Consider the following 11,775-nt stretch of genomic DNA (forward strand, 5'->3'; position numbering starts at 1 on the left):
TTACATACACTCAATTAGTATTTGGTAGCATTGCCTTTAAATTGTTTAACTTGAGTCAAATGTTTCGGATAGCCTTCCACAAGCTTCCCACAATGAGTTGGGTGAATTTTGGCCCATTCCTCTTGACAGAGGTGGTGTAACTGAGTCAGGTTTGTAGGCCTCCTTGCTCGCACACCCTTTTTCAGTTCTGCCGACAAATGTTTTATAGGATTGAGGTCAGGGCTTTGTGATGGCCACTCCAATACCTTGACTTTGTTGTCCTTAAGCCATTCTGCCACAACTTTGAAAGTATGCTTGGGGTCATTGTCCATTTGGAAGACCCATTTGCAACCAAGCTTTAACTTCCTGACTGATGTCTTGAGATGTGGCTTCAATATATTGCCATAATTTTCCTGCCTCATGATGCTATCTATTTTGTGAAGTGTACCAGTCCCTCCTGCAGCAAAGCACCCCCACAACATGATGCTGCCACCCCCGTGCTTCACGGTTGGGATGGTGTTCTTCGGCTTACAACCCTCCCCCTTTTACCTTCAAACATAACAATGGTCATTATGGCCAAACTGTTCTATTTTTGTTTCATCAGACCAGAGGACATTTCTCCAAAAAGTATGATCTTTGTCCCCATGTGCAGTTGCAAACCGTAGTCTGGCTTTTTTATGGCGGTTTTGGAGCAGTGGCTTCTTCCTTGCTGAGAGGCCTTTCAGGTTATGTCAATATAGGACTTGTTTTACTGTGGATATAGACACCTCTGTACCTGTTTCCTCCAGCATCTTCACAAGGTCCTTTGCTGTTGTTCTGGGATTGATTTGCACTTCTCGCACCAAAGTACGTTCATCTCTAGGAGACAGAACACGTCTCCTTCCTGAGCGGTATGACGGCTGAGTGGTCCCATGGTGTTTATAATTGTGTACTATTGTTTGTACAGATGAACGTGGTACCTTTAGGCGTTTGGAAATTGCTCCCAAGGATGAACCAGACTTGTGGAGGTCTACAATTCTTTTCTGAAGTCTTGGCTGATTTCTTTAGAGTTTCCCATGATGTCAAGCAAAGAGGCACTGAGTTTGAAGGTATGCCTTGAAATACATCCACAGGTACACCTCCAATTAACTCAAATGATGTCAATTAGCCTATCAGAAGCTTCTAAAGCCATGACATACATTTCTGGAATTTTCCAAGCTGTTTAAAGGCACAGTCAATTTAGTGTATGTAAACTTCTGACCCACTGGAATTGTGATACTGTGAATTATAAGTGAAATAATCTGTCTCTAAACAATTGTTGGAAAAATTACTTGTGCCATGCACAAAGTAGATGTCCTAACCGACTTGCCGAAACTATAGTTTGTTAACAAGATATTAGGGGAGTTGTTGACAAACAAGTTTTAATTACTCCAACCTAAATGTATGTAAACTTCTGACTTCAACTGTATCTCACTGCTTTTCTCCTTTCACTGTGAACCTTTTACAGCATATATATATCAATGATATGTATTCCTGCCAGTGGTGTAAAGTACTTAAGTAAAAATACTTGAAGTACTTTACTATTTATATATTTGACTACTTTTACTTCACTACATTTCTAATAAAAATAATGTACTTTTTACTCATTTTCCCTGACACCAAATTGTACTTTTTGAATGCTTAGCAGGACAGGGAAATGGTTAAATTCACACACTTATCAAGAGAACATCCTTGGTCATCTCTACTGCCTCTGATCTGGCGGATTCACTAAACAAAAATCATTCTTTGTAAATTATGACTGTGTTGGAGTGTGGCCCTGGCTATCCGTAAATAAAATAAACCAAGACAATTGTGCTGTCTGGTTTGCTTAAAATAAAGAATTTAAAATGATTCATACTTTTACTTGTACTTTTTTTTCAGCAATTGCATTTACTTTTGATACTGAAAGGGGTGGTTCACCCAAAAAACAAAACTTGAATAAGTATTTGTTCTTAACTGAGAAAAACAGCTTCACACTTGACCACTAACAGCCTTAGAACAATGAGTTGGCTATACAGTCTTCAAGCAAGAGATCCATCAATAGTATTGCAGCATGTAGCCTTTCGGTTGAAGTTTTGGGCCATTAACCGAAAGGTTGCTGTTTCGAAACCCAAGCCGACAAGGTGGGGGAAAAAGTGTCTATGTGCCCACGAGCAAGGCACTTCATCATAACTACTCCTATTAGTGGCTCTGGGTAAGAGCGTCTGTTAAATGACCTACATGTAAATGCATTGTGCCATCATCAATACAGCTTATAAATTAATATGCTTAATAATCCATGAGCCTGTTATATTTTATGTTGTATAGTCCTACTTATTTTCTGGATTGTTGTATATAACATTGTCATGTATTTATGTTCTGTCTCTCTAGACCAGGTATTCCCAAACTGGGGAATGCCGCCGGGGGTATCCAAATAAAAATGTGGTTCACATTTTAATAAATGTGCTTTTTTACGGGACTATAAAAATTTGGGAACCACTGCTCTAGACAATACAGACTGGTCTCTTATCAAATCACCCAGGAGTGGATGCTGAGGGGAGAACGTCTAGACAATACAGACCGGTCTCTTAGCATCCACTCCTGGGTGATCTGATGAGGGGAGAACATCGAAATCTTGACCAACGACTGGTACTCCCAGCCTCTGTGGTGGCAACAATTACATTTGACTACCCTGAACCCAGCAGCAGCTACATTGGATTCCAGGAAGTTGAGGAGGCTCATAGCGTTATATACGAATAACACTTTCAAGAAATAATGTTGTGGTACATTTAAAAAAAAAAAACAATTTATTAATGTTATTATAAAACACATAAAACAGCAATTACACCGTTATTATGCCTTTCACACTGTCACTCAGCAGTAGTTAGACCAGGGATTTATAAATATGTTCACTCCAACAGATGAGCTTGATTAAGATTGGGTTGGATTATTGTTATATTTTCTCTCTCTCTGCATTGTTGGGAAGGGCCCGTAAGTAAGCATTTCATTGTTAGTCTCCACCTGTTGTTTACAAATCATGTGACAAATACAATTTGATTTGATTTGAACACCAGGCAGCCATTGCAAGTGTACCCATGAGCTGACCAGTCAAATTGCCAGGGTTAGAGGTTCCAAGCCTGTTCTATTCATTCTGATTTCTATAGCCATGAGTTTACCGGTATGAATACACCCCTGAGGTAGAGAATGGTGCTGTTCCAGGTGCTCTCCATAGCAGTCACACTGCACAAAGCCACCAATGATTACATGACATGTTATTGATGGCATTCCACAGCATCAAACTGCCATCACTAGGCTAGCTAAAGTTAGTTGCAAAGTTGAAGCGTTTTGACCCCAGCTCCTCCTTGGTTGGTTTTTCAATCAGGGTGATGTTGGGAGTTAAGTCTGGTGTGTCAACTTTGAAGTCTATATGATCTGTTGATCTTCCCGCTGCTTGACAGTCTATTGGACCTTTAACAGAATGTGACTGGCAGAACGGGTCTTGTATGTGGAGGATGAGGGCTGCAGTAGATATCTCAGATAGGGGGGAGTGAGGCCTAAGAGGGTTTTATAAATAAGCATCAACGAGTAGGTCTTGCGACAGGTATACAGAGATGACCAGTTTATAGAAGAGTATAGAGTGCAGTGATGTGTCCTGTAAGGAGCATTGGTGGCAAATCTGATGGCCGAATGATAAAGAACATCTAGCCGCTCGAGAGCTTAGTAGCTAAGCTAAAAACACCTTCAACTAGTTCAAGGAAGGGCCAACAAATAACATTATAAATTACTTTGTGGTGACTAGCTACTAGCTACAACTTAGCTAACAACATACACGACATTACCAAAAGAATGTGGACACCTGCTCGTCGAACATCTCATTCCAAAACCATGGGCATTAATATGGAGCTGATCCCCCCTTTGCTGCTATAACAACTAGATGTTGTTACATTGCTGCAGGGACTTGCTTCCATTCAGCCACAAGCATTAGTGAGGTCGGGCACTGATGTTGGGCGATTAGACCTTGCTTGCAGTCTGCATTCCATTTCATCCCAAAGGTGTTTAATGGGGTTGAGGTCAGGTCTCTGTGCAGGTCAGTCAAGTTCTTCCAATCCGATCTCGACAAACCATTTCTGTACGGACCTCGCTTTGTGCACGGGGGCACTCTCATGCTGAAACAGGAAACATAAACTGTTGCCACAAAGTTGGAAACACAGAATCGTCTACAATGTCATTGTGTGCTGTAGCATTAAGACTTCTCTTCACTGGAACTAAGGGGCCCAAACCATGAAAAACAGCCCATTATTCCTCCTCCATCAAACTTTACAGTTGGCACTTTGCATTGGGGCAGTTAGCGTTCTCCTGGCATCCGTCAAACCCAGATTTGTCCGTCGGACTGCCAGATGGTGAAGCGTGATTAATCACTCCAGAGAACGCATTTCCACTCCTCCAGAGTCCAATGGCGGCACGCTTTACACCCCTACAGCTAACGCTTGGCATTGTACATGGCGATCGTAGGCTTGTGTGAGGCTGCTCCGCCATAGAAACCAATTTCATGAAGCTCCCAACGAACAGATCTTGTGCTGACGTTGCTTCCAGAGGCAGTTTGGAACTCAGTAGTACAGTTGAAGTCGGAAGTTTATATACACTTAGGTTGGAGTCATTAAAAGTCGTATATCAACAACTCCACTAATTTCTTGTTAACAAACTATAGTTTTGGCAAGTCGGTTAGGACATCTACTTTGTGTATGACACAAGTAATTTTTCCAACAATTGTTTACAGACAGATTATTTCACTTTATCACAATTCCAGTGGGTCAGAAGTTTACATACACTAAATTGACTGTGCATTTAAACAGCTTGGAAAATGATGTCATGGCTTTAGAAGCTTCTGATAGGCTAATTGACATCATTTGAGTTAATTGGAGGTGTACCTGTGGATGTATTTCAAGGCATACCTTCAAACTCAGTGCTTCTTTGCTTGACATCATGGGAAACTCTAAAGAAATCAGCCAAGACTTCAGAAAGAAAATTGTAGACCTCCCCACATCTTGTTCATCCTTGGGAGCAATTTCCAAATGCCTGAAGGTACCACGTCCATCTGTACAAACAATAGTACACAAGTATAAACACATGGGACCATGCAGCCGTCATACCACTCAGGAAGGAGACGCGTTCTGTCTCCTAGAGATGAACGTACTATGGTGCGAGAAGTGCACATCAATCCCAGAACAAGGGTAAAGTTCCGTGTGAAGATGCTGGAGGAAACAGGTACAAAAGTATCTACATCCACAGAAAAATGAGTCCTATATCGACATAACCTGAAAGGCCGCTCAGCAAGGAAGAAGCCACTGCTCCAAAACCGCCATAAAAAAGCCAGACTATGGTTTGCAACTGCACATGGGGACAAAGATCATACTTTTTTGGAGAAATGTCCTCTGGTCTGATGAAACAAAAAAAGAACTGTTTGGCCCTGATGACCATCGTTATGTTTGGAGGAAAAAGGGGGATGCTTGCAAGGCAAAGAACACCATCCCAACTGTGAAGCATGGGGTGGCAGCATCATGATGTGGGGGTGCTTTGCTGCAGGTGGGACTGGTGCACTTCACAAAATAGATGGCATCATGAGGAAGGAACATTTTGTGGATATATTGAAGCAACATCTCAAGACATCAGTCAGGAAGTTAAAGCTTGGTTACAAATGGTCTTCCAAATGGACAATGACCCCAAGCATACTTCCAAAGTTGTGGCAAAATGGCTTAAGGACAACAAAGTCAAGGTATTGGAGTGGCCATCACAAAGCCCTGACCTCATTTCTTTCAAAAATGTGTGGGCGGAACTGAAAAAGGGTGTGTGAGCAAGGAGGCCTACAAACCCGACTCAGTTACACCAGCTCTGTCAGGAGGTGTCACGTCCTGGCCAGTATAAAGGTTAATTAGTATTGTAGTTTGGTCAGGACGTGGCAGAGGGTATTCGTTTTATGTGGTTCGGGGTGGTGTGTTTGTTGAAGGGGCATTTGATTTAGTATTCCGGGGTTTTTGGGCACTGTTTGGTTTCCATGTATTCTATGTTCAGTCTAGTATGTCTGGTTCTATGTTGGGTTAATTGGGGTTGGGACTCTCAGTTGAAGGCAGGTGTTGTCTATCTGCCTTTGATTGAGAGTCCCATATATTAGGGTGTGTTTGTGTTTGTTATTTGTGGGTGATTGTTCCGTGTATAGCGTCAAGCCTAACAGGACTGTCAGTTTATCGTGAGTTTGGTTTTGTTATTTTTGTATATCCATATTGAGTTTATTAAAAGTTCAAAATGAACTATATCGACTCTGCTGCGTATTGGTCATCTTTTTCCGAAGATGATTTCGTTATATTGTCCTCCGACGAAGAAATCCCTGACAGGAGGAATGGGCCAACATTCACCCAACTTATTGTGGGAAGCTTGTGGAAGGCTACCCAAAATGCTTGACCCAAGTTAAACAATTTAAAGGCAATGCTACCAAATACTAATTGAGTGTATGTAAACTTCTGACCCACTGGGAATGTGATGAAAGAAATAAAAGCTGAAATAAATCACTCTCTACTATTATTCTGACATTTCACATTCTTAAAATAAAGTGTTGATCCTAATTGACCTAAGACAGGGAATTTTTACTAGGATTAAATGTCAGGAATTGTGAAAAACTGTGTTTAAATGTATTTGGCTACGGTGTATTTAAACTTCCGACTTCAACTGTAAGTGTTGCAACCGAGGACAGATGATTTTTATGTGCTATGCGCTTCAGCACTCGGCGGTCCCCGTTCTGTGAACTTGTGTGGAACCCTCACTTCGCGGCTGAGACGTTGTTGCGCCTCGACATTTCCACTTCACAATAACAGCACTAGCAGGGCAGAAATTTGATGAACTGACTTGTTGGAAAGGTGGCATCCTATGACGGTGCAACGTTGAAAATCACTGAGCAATTCTACTGCCAATGTTTGTCTTTGGAGATTGCATGGCTGTGTAGTCTATTTTATACACCTGTCAGCAATGGGTTTAGCTGAAATAGCGGTCTCCACATACTTTTGTATATATAGTGTGTATTATAGTCAGTGGCCACAAAGTGATCACTGGACACGGTCAACCACAGCTGGTGAAGGACTTCAGGCGTCGTATCGACTCCATAAGCAGGATGTCGGATGGCCTGCAGCCATGCCTGACATGAAGCTCAGGAAAAGAGTGGACATGTGTAGTGTATTTGTATCTGACTGGAACATTATTGCAATTTATTTTGGCATATGTCACTCAGCTACTCGACTACTAATGTTATTGGCCTTACTTTACTTCAGAGATTTCTAACCGCAAGCCTAGCTAGCTACCATCTCTTCGTTTACTTCCTTTCGTTCTGATTTCCTTTCTTGAAGACCAATAGTAAGACGGTCCTTCACCCCGCCTATCCATCTTAGAACCATGAAGAAGAGTATCTACCGTATTACAGACTATATTGAAGACCTTTGCGCATGAAGTAGGTCTTTGTTTTTTATTCTTTTTACGTTAAACAACACATGTATTTGGAAATTCAATGCCGAGACACCAATCGTTGTTTATGTAACAATAAATACACTGTTTTCAATACACACATTTGAGGTAATTTCTGAAATTCAGCATTTTGATGTAAAAATTCAGAAATCTACAGTAAATACAAAACAATGGACTTAAAAAGTGTCTCGGGTACTGACAAACAGCCAGGCAAGTGTTATAAAGGCCCCAGAAGTTCCCCTTTGAGTATATTTAAAATCAAATATTTTTACAATTTTACTCAAGTAGTATTTTACTGGATGACTCACTTTTACTTGAGTAATTTTCTATTAAGGTATCTTTACTTTTACTCAAGTATGACAATTGGGAACATTTCCCCCACTGACGTCTGCATGCCTACAGTATGTAGGCCAGACATGAAGGCCACATACACGGTATACACAATGTGAGGCCAACGCTACAGTCCATATCTGACTTGACATTGTAATTAGACAGGAATATTCTTACAAACTAGGCAGGTCAACTTGCAAACACATATACAAACCATGCTATCAGATTCACTATAGTATGTAACATTTGACCAGAGTCTGGTGCACTATAAAGGGAAAAGGGTGCCATTTGGGAGGACATTAACTGTTGTGCAGCCTGCAGGATGTGTGAACAGCACCCAGATCCTTTATTATAATCAAACAGTCTCTGCTTAGTTCACAATGTAGGCCACAACCATCAATATGGTAAGATAGGATATGGGTAGTAGGGGACAAAAAAAGGAATAGAAAATAACATGTTTTATTGTCACATACACCAAATAATTGTAGTTAAATGTGTTGTTTTAAAGGGTCAGTCAAACATAGTAAAGCACCCCCGGAGCAAATTAGGGTTATTGCCTTGCTCAAGGGCACATCAACAAAGTTTTCACCTTGTCGGGTCGGGTATTCAAACCAGCGACCGTTGGATTACTGGCTTAATGCTCTAACTGCTAGGCTACCTGCCACCCTTAACAACCTAGTCATCACAGCAAGCCAAGACAGTGGGATTTAATTACAATTTCAGTGGGTATAGGAAAAGGGTACATGCAATAACCATTATGTATTGTGACATATTGTGAAGTTACACACCCGGGGGATTACATATGATGAGGATTACATTTGTTGCTCTAAGAATATTAAGCAACTCTTTCTTTGATGACAGTATCAATGTTCACACCAAATATGTTACTATGTTGCTGCACTTTTGTCTCCAATGACTCGTGTTCTAAACATGTTGTTATCTAGTCCTGTCACAACTGCACAGTACTACTTATGGTCTTTATCATTTGTCAATGACAAAGATTCAATTACTAAGAGTTACAATGTAATAACAACATAATAGCCAATCTGTTTCCAACCTGCGTCTATCCATACAGTAGGAATTCATCAAGTATTTTAGTGTTAGTGAGTAATTGAGTTTGTACCTGTGTTGTGCTTTCTCCTGCTCCTTCTCCTCCCCCCGGGGACTGGGAGCTTGGTCTCAGTGGAGTACGGGGGCAGATGGTTGCGAGATTGGCTGTTTCAGGACATTTTCCCTATTGATTTTTATAGGTCTCTCTGCCAGAGGGAATTAGATAGAGCAAAGGGAGGAGGAAGAGTGAGGGCTGAGGAGGTGGATGGGGGGTGGCAAAGAGATGAGAATGTGTGTGTTTGTGTGTTTGCTGTGTGTGTGTGTGTGTGTGTGTGTGTGTGTGTGTGTGTGTGTGTGTGTGTGTGTGTGTGTGTGTGTGTGTGTGTGTGTGTGTGTGTGTGTGTGTGTGTGTGTGTGTGTGTGTGTGTGTGTGTTTGATGAATAAGCCCGCTCGGTCTTTGACTGCAACTGAAACACACAGGAGATGATACCAGCTGTTGGTAGCTGGGCGCCTGGTCGCTCCGGGCCGTGCGATTCTTCTTGCTGCTACACCCGCCTGGCGTGTATCCTGAGGTGGGTCAGATGTTGCTGGTGCACACGTAGCAACGCTCCTCCCTGTGATTGGCCAACGGGCAAGGGGGTGGGGTTGGGTGGGCGTGGGGGGCAGGTGTTTGTGTGTGAATGTGTATATGTGTGTGTTTTCCTGCGTCTGTGTGTGAATGCTCACAGCACAGCGGGCAGGTGTGCGTGTTAGTGTGTGTGAGTCAGCCTGGGCTGTAGGCCACAGCTGGGCCCTCTCACCACTGATGGTGGGTGTGCTCCTCCCCCTGCTGGTAACCCTCTGTCCCTCTCTGTCTGGAACAGCTGCTTCTCAGCTAGCCTGAGTTTCACAGCCTCCCAGTTCCAACACAGAGCAGCATAACACACTGCATCAGGCTAACAGCCACAGCAGAAACACTATCTCTGTAGTAGTCACTCTGCACACAATAAGATAGTGTCATGACGTTGGCCTCTTTTGGTACAGGGAGGACAGTTGACTCCCCCCCAATCCACCCTGTGTGTAAAGGGTTGTAAAAACTCTAAAATTCCAGGAGAGTCTCTGGCCACATGGCCCATAGAGAGACACAGGAAATTCTTCCAACTCATAGAATTGGAGAGCCAAGCGACATTTTGTGTGTGCTGGAGAAGGTATGGAAGATTGGTGAAGAATCCAGCTACGAACTGATCCGCTTGGTACAATTTTGTGATACTCAGAAGAGACAATATAGCCATATTACCATAAAACAGTTTATATAATAGACTCAGCTTAAGACTTGCATCATATGGGTGTATGGAATGTATTAATAAGGATAAAGCTTTTGTAAGACATTGAGATGCTATTGTACTGATGTAATGTGATAGAATTGTATTTCTGTAACCAAATCTAACTCAGTCATAGGCACGCCCCCAGGGACCCATACAGGACCAGGCGTCATTTGACAAGCCTGTTCTATGGGCACTATAAAACACCCCCTGATTTACATTTCTTCAGACCAGGCCTACACTCCGTTGGCCCATAGGTTTGACCATCCAAGTACTCTACTGAAAGTGAACTATACCACGTGGTTAACTTTTAGACTATCGAGACCAACAGAATAAGAACAAGTCTTTGATATTAATTATTAGTCTGCAGCTAAGTAAATTATATCATCGAACGCGAAGACCAACGAAACAACCATTCTATGACGACATTAATGAATGTCGCTCTGAAAGATCCATTCTAACCGAGAGAGAGAGAGAGAGAGAGAGAGAGAGAGAGAGAGAACGCGGACAAAACTCCCCAACAGAACAGAACTCTCGAACAAGGATCACGACGACACACTGAGCGTAAATATATATTGATTGCAATTGTTCCCGAATGAGAGAGCCTTCAATTGTCAATTGTTAATATTAATGAACTCTGTAGGTGTGCATTCTCAGCTGACCGTTTATGACCCATTGTTCAACAGGCCGACCTGCCTGTTTAGCCCACAAGGGCACATTCCTCTACCAATCCTTTGTGACGATAATTACTGTTGGTATGTTTTTCTGTTAATTACTTAGTGTAGTAAATAAATGATTTTAAGACAATTGATGTATGGATGATTTTAGTAAAGACTGGGTTCGTGCAGATACAACAATTTACGACGTTTGGAATGAGACTGGACTAGAGGTAAAATACACCATTTAAACCAGAAGATAATCGGCCTATATAATAATATAGGAAAGTTATGTTAGGAAAATTATAACTTTGTAATCTGAATATTCTCCTTGGTGCCCCGATCTCCTAGTTAATTACAATTAAACGATTAATCGCGTGATAATAATTACAGGGAGTTAATTGATAAACATGTCTTCCGTTTAATGGTACCCAAAGACACGACATATTGGAGCCCCCGTGCGAGGAATCTAAGATAGAATTGGACTTTGCTGTGAAATTCTATATATCAATTGTGCAAACAGAATTGTACAAACAGCCTGCTATGTAAACAAAGTGATTGTGCATTTTCCATTGAGAGAAGCTATTTAGAGTAGCTCCGGTCTTATGTCGATAGCAGTGAGGGATAAATTCCAGATTTAGTCCGTTAGGCCAAACGGTACTATTTCTGTCGGTAAATATTAACTTCTAGATTAAGGTTAGAAATTAGAAGTTAACTGTCCGGTAAACCGAGCCGAATAATTTGCCTAAGACAGTGTGGGCAGACCGTATGCGTATTTTGTATTTAAGTACCTTGTCGCTCCGGTCAGCATAAACGACAGCAGAATATGCTGAATGGGGTTAAGGTGAGACGTCACTAGAAAACCCACCCTTTCCTATTTTGGTGCTTGGAAGGATACTCCTGAACCAAGTAGCAATAGCTTAGCATTACGGGTAAGCTAACAGAGAGGGAACAT

The sequence above is a fragment of the Salmo salar genome, chromosome ssa21, assembly GCF_905237065.1.
Source record: "Salmo salar chromosome ssa21, Ssal_v3.1, whole genome shotgun sequence".
Classification (NCBI taxonomy): domain Eukaryota; kingdom Metazoa; phylum Chordata; class Actinopteri; order Salmoniformes; family Salmonidae; genus Salmo; species Salmo salar.